Source organism: Desmodus rotundus, chromosome 6, assembly GCF_022682495.2.
Source record: "Desmodus rotundus isolate HL8 chromosome 6, HLdesRot8A.1, whole genome shotgun sequence".
Classification (NCBI taxonomy): Eukaryota; Metazoa; Chordata; class Mammalia; order Chiroptera; family Phyllostomidae; genus Desmodus; species Desmodus rotundus.
Window position 1 is genome coordinate 90,838,599 of NC_071392.1, and position 11,586 is coordinate 90,850,184.

Sequence of the window (11,586 nt, forward strand, 5' to 3'; positions counted from 1 at the left end):
TGCAGCCTACTCCGTTTTGTTTGTTGTTCCGAGATGAGGATCGAAACCGGAAGAAGAGCTGGCGGCCTTGAGCCCCAGACTCGGGAGGGGAACCGGAAAACGGTGGGGGCAGGGAGCCGGGCTGTCAACCTGTCAAATCACTTTGGAACGAAGTAGGTCACGCGCCTCCCCGAGCCACGGCTCCCCCACCCCGCGAGGCCCGGCCGGGCCGCTTCCTGTTCCTGCCGGCATTGGGGGCGGGGCGGGGTGGTGGCCGGGACACCTGCCTCCCCCGCCCTGTGGGCTGCACGCCTCCGCGCCGCGGCCGCCTGCTTGTGCTCTCCCTGCTCCGGGGCGGTCGGCCCCACGATCTCCCCCCCCAGGCCGCCAGGTCCACCGCGGCTGCGCAGATGAGAACACGCCTTCCCTAGCGGCCCCCCTCACAGCGGGGGACTCCCCACACTCTGGCTGCCCGCTCGCCGCTCGATTGCGAGGGCCCGTCCCCGCGGCCCGCGTTTGCGGAAGCCGGCCGGCGGCGCACTACTTGGCGCGGAAGGAATCGCGGACGGCGGAGGAATCCGTATTGACCGAAGGGGTAGAGCCCGCTAGCCTTCCCGTCACCTGTTCTCACCGCGGCGGCGACCCAGCCTCTCTCCTAGTGGCGGGCGGGCTCGGGGATACCACGATCTGGGTCTCGGTGTAACGGGTGGCAGAGCGTACTCTTGTAGTCCCTCTGCCTCTGCTTATCTCGCGCGCGGACTTCTCTCGTTTCCCGGAGAGTGAAATGTAATAAACGTCCCCGGGAGAAGGCAGCGCCAGCCCAGGTCACCGGTTCCTCCCTGGCCCCAGCGTCCTGCTGGGGCATCGATGCCGGGAAATTCTTCCGCTGGGGCCACACGTGCATTGCTCTTTGGTGGCTGTCCGTCCTCAAAATGGATGTTGACGCACCGTCTCTAATTAAGCGACAGTTACGCTCTTGTGTCCATTCTGTTCGTTTCTCACTGCAAATTTGCATAGGACTTTTGCAATGAATGGGCAGTACATACCAGGTTTTAATTTTTACTACTTGGCCATTCAAATTGTTAATTCTCCTCCAACAAGGTGATCCATTGTAACAACGAGTAACTACTCCCAAATTGTATAAAATCTAAGGATAAGATGTAGATTGAAAACGATCAATTTGAACGCTAAATTTATACTTTTTAAGGTAATTACTTGGAGTGTTTCATGGCAATAGTACAGTGAAATGAAACATTTCATTTTCATTTCAATAATAAATACTTATTTAACATACACAAGCATTGCATCTTGCTCAAACATTTGCATGTGTTTATATGCAAAGCATTGTGCTCAAATACTTTTATTACTTTACTGTAAAATAATTTGATTTCGTTTTAAAATCAGTCTTTGTATGCATTTTAGCTACCGGATTGGAAAGAAAATAATATACTATACCATCTATGTACAGAATGTACAGACGTAAATTTTTTACATTTCTAAGAGACATGGTCATCAAGAAAGAAAACTCTGGATAAAATTTTTAAAAAGTAAAAATGTCCTTTAAATTCGTAAGCTTAACACCCATGAGCTTACCCATCAATTAGCGGTAGCATTGTAATACTTGAAGAACTACCACTTTTATTACTCTATAACATAGCATTATCAGTAAAAGGTTGGAATAGATTCCAAAATTTTTCAATAAAGATTAAAATCTAACAAAACAACAGAAGATCTCGTCTACGTTTTCTGGTAGCTAATTTCTAATTGCCAGCTAATTTTCCGAAGGGAGTGGCGGTTCTCCGTTTTCACCAATTAGCAACCTAACAGTGTTAGACGCTCTTTGCCAGCATTGGGATATTAAAAAAGTAGAATCTTATTCCAAAAGTGTCATCCTTTTCATATTCATTAACGCTATGAATAAAATAAAACCACAAGTATTCTTTCCACAAATAAACCACAGGATTGTCAATAGCAGAAAGTCAAATTGAGAATGAATTGTATATTCTTACACAAAAACTGCATGCTAGAATTTAGCCACTAGCTCTATTACACTAATGAGAAAAACTCGAGATTTTAAAACTTAAAGTACAACCCTAAAACAATCGTCTGGCTACTTTTGGGTATATTTTCACTCCTTTAACAAAGGGTAGAAAAATAGTGTTTCTTAAAATGAGTGTTTTGATATGATGTATCACAACTTTTTTTCACTTGTAATTTTATAAGAAAGCTAACTCCATTTCTTCTCAAATATAAAAATTAGAAACATTCTGCCTTAATTAATTCTTCTGTTGTATCACTTGCTAGCAAATTCTCTTTGAATGGATTTGGGAAATTAATTACTTTTATAAATGGAGTTACCTGTTTTACCTAAACACTTCATGTATAATACTGTCCTGTAAGGAGGGTTTTTATAATTCCCTACCAAATTGCCTTGGCACCATTTCATTTTTCGGTTGGCACTGCATTTCCTGAACTAGGAGGAAAGGGCAGGCAACCTCTTTACTCCCTCTGGGGAGGAGGGCGGGAGGCTTTGCCCCAGGGTAAAGATGTCTTCGGGGCAGCTCAGCCCAGGCTGGTGTGATTGGAGCGTCAACTTGGACAAAAGCGGGGAAAAGATTCTGTGAGTGGGAAATAAGTATGCCTTGAGTGAGAGGTTGCCAGCCAGTGGTTTGTGGATGTGTTTTGTTTACCTTGTACAATGTGCAGAAATTTTTTAATGAGTTTCCAAGATTTCAAAAATGGAAGACTTCAGACAAAAGTACAGAATTGCTTATGTGGAAAATCACACAGATGCGGCTCATTTCTTGCCCGGCCGTGCGCTGCGGTAGCTGACAGGCTGCTGCCCCCTTTGGCTGGGGTGAACACTCTCTGCTGGGCTGGATGTGACCGATTGTTGGAGCCACCCGGCCACTGGGTGAACCTGTGTCGGGAAAACCTGCTCTAGGTTCTACAAAACTGTGAAGGGCTTCAACGCAGAGAGAAGTCAGACTTAGGAAGAAGAGATGGCCTAAGGTTTTTGTTCTAAATAAATAAAACGAGCTCAGAAATGGAGTTATTGGAATGGTATACAGCAAGCAGATGTACCCCATTAGTTCTCTTGTCAGTGCCCTGGCACAAAGGAAAGGTCAGGTTGTATCAAAGTGAAAACCTGAATAAAAAATGGAAACAATTCTTTTGTGTTAAGTGAATATCACTGAAAATCTGGGCTAGCAGAACCAAGGAATAGTTATAGCCGTGAAATGTTATGTAAGAAGAAGGGATTCCCCAAAGGGGTAGAGTGATGATGATGATGATGATGATGATGACGACGATAGTGCTACTATTTGCTGTCACTATAATAATTAGGATGCCACTCACCTTTGGCCATTATTGGTCCTAGAAGTGTCCAGGTGTTCTTTCCTTCCTGCCTGCCCTGGACCGTACCCCTAGCTTGCCCTCTCTTAGGCCACTTCCTGTCACGGTCTCTGTCCTTTCCTACTGCCACCAGACTTCTCTCTTTAGCAAGAAATACTCCCTTCCTAGGGCAGAGAAGAGAGAGAGTATGCTAAGAATTGAGGTGACAAATGTGGTAGGAAGGAAAAGAGATAGAACGAGCACCAAGCACAGAGAAATGGAGATAAACCCAGAAGCAGCCACCGCTTCCTTCTCCTCCGCAGTCAGCCTCAAAATCAACACCAAACCCCATGGCGGCGGCGGCCCACTAGAAAGTTCCTGAGTCCGTGTACAGATGGATTGTGGGTAATGGCTGCTGGAGTGTGAGGTAGACCAGCTGGGCAGTTACATGCAGGTCGAGTCCAGAGTCATCCATGAGGGAAAATGTAAATAAAATGTGTATGTTCAAATAATAGACTGTTTACAAAAGTTCTATGTACATTTTTTAATCCTCACCAGAGGATATTTTTATTGATTTTAGAAAGAGAGGAAGGGAGAAAGAGACACATCAATGTGAGAAACATCGATTGGTTGCTTCCTGCATGCGCCCTGCCTGGGAATCAAACCCACAACCTTTTGGCGTATGAGATGATGGCCAACCAACTGAGCCACCCGGCCAGGGCTACGAGTTTTAATAAGATGGCCAATACCATATTAGATGAAGAGAAAGTAAAAAGTAAAATTATTAATAAAAATATGTGGAGGAGTTAAAATATTGTTTTAGATTAAAATTGATTGAAGTGTTACATGAATATACTATTTAAAAGGCTAGAAGAAAATACAGCAAAATAGTGGGTCTGGATTTCCAAAAATTTTCTAGTGATTGTAAAGTATTTATATAATCAAAAGAAAATAATGGGGGGGGGCTAAAAATCAAACTGAGCATGTACTTAATGAGTTTTAGATCCATGAGAGAAACTAACAGCTACAGATGTTACCATCTCCAGATTTCAAAAATGTTCTCCAGAGATCTCAAGGGGCCCAGACAAGAGAGGACAGACAGCTGAGCAGAACCTACCCCGCAGTGTTAGGAAAGAAACCCAAAGTCATGTCATACTGACACCCCACCTGGTATCAGAGAAGGGTGTCGTGTAATATTGTCCCTCACCACAGCTCTCAAAGCCTGTCTGTCCCCCACTTCCTTCGAGGAAGGACAAGTGTGTGATCTAGGACATCCAAACAGGTGTATCAGCCTGCTAGGGCTGCTGTAACAAAGTAGCACAGACTGGGGGCTTAAACAACAAACAACACACATTTATTTTCTCACAGTTCTCCATGCTGGAAGTGTGAGATCAAGGTGTCTACAGGGTTTGTTTCTTCTGAGATCTTTCTCCTTGACCGTGGATAGCTGTGTTCTTCTTTATTAAGATTTTATTTATTTATTTTTAGAGAAAGGGGTCGGGAGAGAGAGAGGGAGAGAAACACTGATGTGTGAGAGATACATCAATTGGTTGCCTCTGGCACACCCTCTCCTGGGGACCTGGCCCTCAACCCAGGCATGTGCCCTGACTGGGAATCGAACCAGCAATGCTTTGATTCACAGGCCAGCACTCAGTCCACTGAGCCACACCGGCCAGGGCAGGTGGCTACCTTCTTGATGTGTCCTCCCGTGGTCTTTCCTCGGTGTGCCTGTGGCCTACTGTCTTTATAAGGACTCCAGTTCCATTGAATTAGGACCCACCATGACCTCATTTTAACTTAATTCCTTTTTAAAGACCCTACTTCTAGCCCCACCTGGTGTGGCTCAGTGGATTGAATGCCGTCCTGTACACCGAAAGGTCGCTGGTTCGATTCCCAGACAGGGCACAGGCCAGGGTTGTGGGCCAGGTCCGCGGTGAGAGGCGTGCGAGAGGCAGCAGATCCACGTCTCTCTCACACATCAGTGTTCCTCTCCTCTCTTTCTCCCTCCCTTCCCCTCACTCTAAAAATAAGTAAATAAAAATCTTAAAAATAAGAAAATGACCCTACCACCAAATACAGTCACATTCTAAAGGAGGTTAAGACTTCCATGTGAGTTTTGGGGTGACACAGTGCAGCCAGTAGCAGAAGGAGGGGCTGGTGGAAGAAGGTGGCTCTTTGAGTGTGCACTGTGGGTCCGTGCACTTGGGGGGCTGCCCTTGAATCCGAAGGACGGCCACTGGCGTCAGAGGGCACTAGTAAAAGAAGTGGAGTGACTAGGAAGGTGGACAGTGTTCAAGAGGAAGGAAGGAAAGATTGGTTAAAGTAGAACTAATAAAACTATAGTTAGCTGTGTTTTCTAGAAACTTTTGGCTAGCTTTCTCTATTTAAATTTCATAATATTAAGGAAAACCATTTTAAGGTCTATCTCTGGGTAAGATTTTCCAAAGGTACCATGAAAACTTACCAAAAAGATTATGAGAGCTGAAGAAAGTAAAACAATAGCAGATCCGTCAACTATCCTATATGAGCTTTTAAATAGTTTATTTTATGTAAGATATATGAATTATAGCAAGCCTACCTGGGGGGTCTACTAGAAAATAAATTCCACCAGCCGACGAGTGCTCTTAAGGAACTAATGCGCGTGCGCCTGAGTGCAAACGAATGCTGTGCACCCTGCGCCATTTCTCGCATTCCCTGTCTTAAAAGATGCGGGACAGTCCCGGGAAGGCAAAATTAAAAATCAGGACAAGTACATCCATAACAAACAACAACAATGAGACACAGCCCAGCCTGCCCTGGCTTTTTCTGCAGTCAGAGAATTTTGAATTTCAGCCACAGAATTCTCCATTTCATTTTGCAGCAGGCTCCAGTCCCTTTTGGAAAAGGTGAGGGTGCATATAATGAATAAATAATATCACCTTATTTTGCCTCAGTAGAAAAAAACCTGCCTGCGCAAGCAACAATCTCTTCCTTGTTTCAATATTAAATTGCTTGGCTGGACTAAAGCAAACCTTTAAAAAAGAAACAACAGCAACAACCGTGCTCCATATCCCTATGGTTGGTGTAAACTCAAGGGAAATCAATCACCCCGAGCAAATGACATTGAGTCGACTTTGACTTCCTCTTCTATTGTCCTTCTTTCTGCCTAGCCTTCACAGGAAGTATCTTTTGGGGAAGCCCCAAGGCACAGAAAGCTTACAGGATGCCAGTGACCGAATTAGTCCCTCCCAAATTCACAAGTCTAAGCTCCCACCTCCTCAGTGACTGTATCTGGAGGTAGAACATAGGAAGGGAACCAGGGTTAAATGAGGTCATGGGGTGGGGCCCTGATCCTATCGGATTAGTGTCCTTCCAGAAGAAGCACCCAAGAGCTCACTTTGTCCCCTCCCAGTGAGGACTCCGCAAGAACAGAGCCTTCTGAAAGCTGGAACTGTGCTGTCATCAGACACTGAATCAGCAGGCTCCTTGACCTTGGACTTCCCAGAATGCCCCACTGTGAGAGAATAAATGTTTGCTGTTGAAGCCGCCCGGTCTGTGGTGTGGCAGCCGCTAACTGACCCCAATGCCTGGTCTGAATGCCCCACGCCCCCCTTTTCACCCTCCAGGTCTCCATCTGCGTCGCCTCTTCATTACCTTCCCAACGGAAGGGGTTACACCCAATTGGTGTCTGAGGGGTTAATGAGTCCCAGCTGAGCGTTAGCCTGTCCTGGCCAGTTCACCCAGAAGAGTCTTGAGCTAAGGAGAAGGTTGGGGATGGTTTGGGACTTCAAAGGGGGGAAGGAAACAGCTCCTGTGGAGATGGAAAAGCACCTGTTTGGTGAAGGATGTTTGCTGGGCGTCTCTAACGTTGGGACCCGGGGAGGACTTGGACCGAACAGGCTTCGTTGGTTCCTCGCTGTCTGTCCCACCCGGTTCCCACCCGACAAGAGTTACCGATGGCAACACTTGTCTTCCCGGAGCAGGTCCTCTATCCGACCTCTTTTAGGCAGTTAAGAGAAAGTTCAAAGATCTTTGTCTGAGCCTTCTTGTTTCTTAAGAACAACCAACTCGAAATAACCAATGTCCCCCAAGCGGCATATTTTGGGATGGCAGACTCTGTCTGCTCCCCTTCAGGGCCACCTCTGACTCTGCCCTTTGCAGCCGAGTGGTGGCAAGTCCAGTCTACGATGTGCCCTGGCAGTGTCTCGGAAAGTCCTCTCCCCCTTTCCAGCCCCAGAATTCTCTTTTTCGATTAAGCATCTTTAAAGCACTCTTGGGCCCATTTTCTCCACTTCTATTCAAGCCAGACAAACTCTCCCTGTACATGGTTCTGACCATAGTAGTCCTCATTTCAGAGTGCTTCCAGCTGCCATGTGCCTCGGTCACCCAGTCCTGGGTGCCCCTGGTCCGGCTCCAGCTGCTGGCCGAGCTCGTGCCCCCTACCGCGCCCTTCGAGCAACTCCGTGGGGACCAAAACAAACTGCTTGCCCTTCCCTACGTGTGCCTCCAAGTTGCCAGCCACTGTGCCTTTGTTCACGCAGTTTCCACGCCCGGAAACACCCTCTCTTCCGCCCTCCACCCCTCTACACCCGATGTGTTTATCAGGACCTTCCCAGCGAGGAATATTTTCTCCTCCGTGTTCCTCTTCAATCTCCTATGTTCTGTGGGAGGCCCACTGCAGGGAAACCAACTGGTAAGTTAATGAAATTTTTCTTCCTGCTTGTACGTTAACTAATTGTCAAAGCCAATGACTTGCTTTACCAGGACAGCAGCGCTCGAAACTGGGTCTATGGAAGGATTGCTTGGGGAACCGTTAGAATGCAGATTCCTCGGCCGACTTCCAGAGATTCTCCACGCCTGAGACCTGGTGCTCTGGCAGAAAGGTACGCTAACCCGCAAACGTTCCCCAGATGGGGTGCCTGCGGAACTTCCGCTGAGAACGGTCGAAGGAGGTTCTTTCTAACTCCGTGGCAGCGGGACCCGTGAATCCGTTGCCTTGTTGGGATTTCATGATCGAAGTCCAAGTGCAGCCTACACGGTAGCGCAGCGTTCACACTCCTGAAGGCTGGACAACGTTTCTCTTCCACCAGGGGCTGCAGACCCGTATAAGCACAGGCAGGCTCCGTAAATGAGAAAAGCCGGCCTCCGTGTGGGGGACCCCGGCAGCGGCAGGAGCTAGGATGGACATAAGGGAGTGCCCGCTACTGACCTCTGGACGATTATTTCTGTTTCAGAACGTGGAACAAGTAATGCCTTTCCATTTTCCCATAAAGCTAGGAATCCAGACTTTTAGGTAATATTTCCACGTTATGTTTTCAAAACACCGTGTGGTTGATATGGTCCATGAGCCTTTGGAACTCGGACTTAAACCGACAATTTAATGATGGAAGTATAAAGAGAAGCAAACACTCGCTCTTACTGGTTGCTGCGGTGGAAATGGCATACAACCTTAACTGAGAAATGAAACCCACAAAATGAACAGAAAGGCATGTCATGTGAGGATTTCATATATCATTAATTTTTTTAGAGATGGGTCTACCCTCTCACTTTACAGAAGGAAAAACAGATCCAGAAAAATTGAGTTATATGACTTTAAAAAGATGAAACTAAATACTTAAAAAAAAACACTTTTAATCCTCACCCAAAGATATGTTTATTGATTTTAGAGAGAAAGGAAGGGGGAGAGCGAGAAAGAGAGAAACATCAATCAGTTGCCTCCCATACTCGCCTCAACTAACGATCGAACTCGCAACCCAGGCACATGCCCTGAGCTGGGATCGAACCTGCCACCAGTTGGTGCACTGACGGTGCTCCAACCCCCTGAGCCGCCCGGCCAGGACTAAACGGCGCTTTGAGGAGGGGCAGTGCCTTGTGTCCAGAGCCAGGATCTGGCAGTCAGAGGGTCATGGCTTGCTCCTTTTCAGGCTGTGTGACCGTGAGTTAATTGCTTAAAGTCATTTAAATTTACCTTCCTAATCTGTAAAACGGGACAAATGTATCTATATTGTTCTGGACTGAATGTATGTGTCCTGCCCCCAAAACTCGCCTGTGGAGACCCTCACCACCAAAGTGACGGTATCGGGAGGTGGGCTCTCGGGAAGTGGTGACGTCGTGTGGGTGGAGCCCGTCTGAACGGGACCCACAGGACTCCCTGGCTCTTCCCCACATGGGAGGACACCCCTGAAAGGCTGCTGTCCGCTCCGGGGAGAACCCCACCTCGCTGGCACCCTGCCCTGGACTTGCAGCGTCGGGAATTGCGGAAGCCGCCCACGGGCTACGGCGCTTTGTTACAGCACCTGATCCGGCGCCTTTGCAAAGCGATGCACAGCTCCCGGTAAGATTTCTGGCACCGCTGCGTATGAGCTGTCATTAGTGAGTTCAAAATTAACCTCAGAAAACTCTCCCTTACGTTTCCTCCCCGGCTCTATCTCCCTCACTGCTTCTCCAATGGAATGATTTGTTATTAAGCTGACTGTTTTTAGATAAGGTGAGTCTCCACTAATTTGTAGATGAAATTGGCCAAGTACTCGATCCTTGCTCAGGTAGTTCCTTTATCTGCTAAAGACGTCGCTCTATTTGTTTTCTTATTTTATTTTTTTAATTTAATCTTTACCATATTTTTTTCCATTACCATTTAGTCCCCTAACAAGTCATCCTATTTGATCTTTAAGTGAAAAATCTGAGACAAGTTTAAGAAATGCACTATTTAGCCCTGGCTGGTGTGGCTCAGTGGGGTGAGCACTGGCCTGCAAACTGAAAGGTCGCTGGTTCGATTCCCAGTCAGGGCACAGGCCTGGGTTGTGGGCCAGGTTCCCAGTAGGGGGCCCTCAAGAGGCAGCCACACACTGATGTTTCTCTCCCTCTCTCTCTCCCTCCCTTCCCCTCTCCCTAAAAATAAATAAATAAAATATTTTTAAAAAGAAATGCGCTATTTAGAAAGGCATCAGTGGGGTAGAGTGCTATTACCTTTAGCTGGGTGGCATTTGATGTGTTCTGTCCTGCAAACACCCTTGTATTCAAACCTCTCTTCTGAGTCCCCTGACACCTGAGCGATTGGTCGAGCCCGGAGTTCTCACTCACCACAGTGTCAAGGTGGAGGAAACCGAGGCTCGGAGAGATCAGCCCCCAGCCTAAGATCGCCTGGTTGGTGCGTGGGTAAGTCAGGAATCACGGTCAATCTTGTGGACCCTCCAGCACAATGTGGAAGCCTTTTAAACACGTTTCTGTCTTGCTGGCTTTCTTTCCAAGTATTTTTCTCTCCTCTTTTAAAATTAATTAATTTTATTGATTGTACTACGAATGTATAATGTGCGCATCCTTATTTTCCCCCTCAAAAATCTGCACAAAAAAAGCAAGCATTATACACGGCAAAATACAGTACATAAGGATTGGGGACACTGCAATACTCCAAATAAAATAAAGATCCCATCCTGTGGAGGGCTCCCACAGGAGGACTTGGAGTGTGGCTGACCCTCCCCAAACCGGCCCCTGCCCAGCACCTCCAGCTCCCATCCGCGCAGGGAGAGCCGGCACCTCTCCCGACACCCAGGCACACCCGGGCACTGCCGGGCCTGTCACACAGAGATCCCGCCTTCCAGGTGACCCTGGGGCTGGGACGGTTCTGTCCTCACGGACTTTCTCAGGAGAGGAAATGATCCCTCTCCCACCTTCTTCTTCAACAGACGCGATGCTCTGTGGCCCTTTTCTTGCTTTTTTCAAGCAGAGACGGTTTGCTGTGATATCTGCCAGGTTTTCAGAAAATTGATGGGTGGACACTGCCAAACTGGGACCGTAAAAACGGTTTTCCTGAGTTCTAGGTTATGAACTGCCCCTCCGTAACAGGAACGGCGGAAGAAGGAGGTGAGAGGCTTGCCATCTTTCCTCTGCACCTTGAAAATTGCCTTAATTTTTATGCAATAAGTGTGTCCTGCTTTTATAATGAAGACTTTTTAATTAAAAAAGAAGACGTTTCCCCTTTGTCCAATATTGGCAAAAAAATAGTCTTAACTTCAGAGTGTTAGCTATTACACTGTCTTGTTGGAGTAGAGAGTTTCTTGAAGTAAAGATTATTCCAAGCTGGTATTTTAAAATCAAGAACTGGATCTTAAAGCACGTGCAGTCCTAAATACAGCAGAACCTCTCTTCTTGGAACAGGTGAACACCTTCTAGACCCTACAACTGTGAGTTACAAGACAGTGTCTTATAATGTTACTGGAATCTCCTCCACCATTAACTGTACTCCTTATCCATCCTTCAACTGGAAGAATATCTATTAATAAATACGCAGCAGTCTAA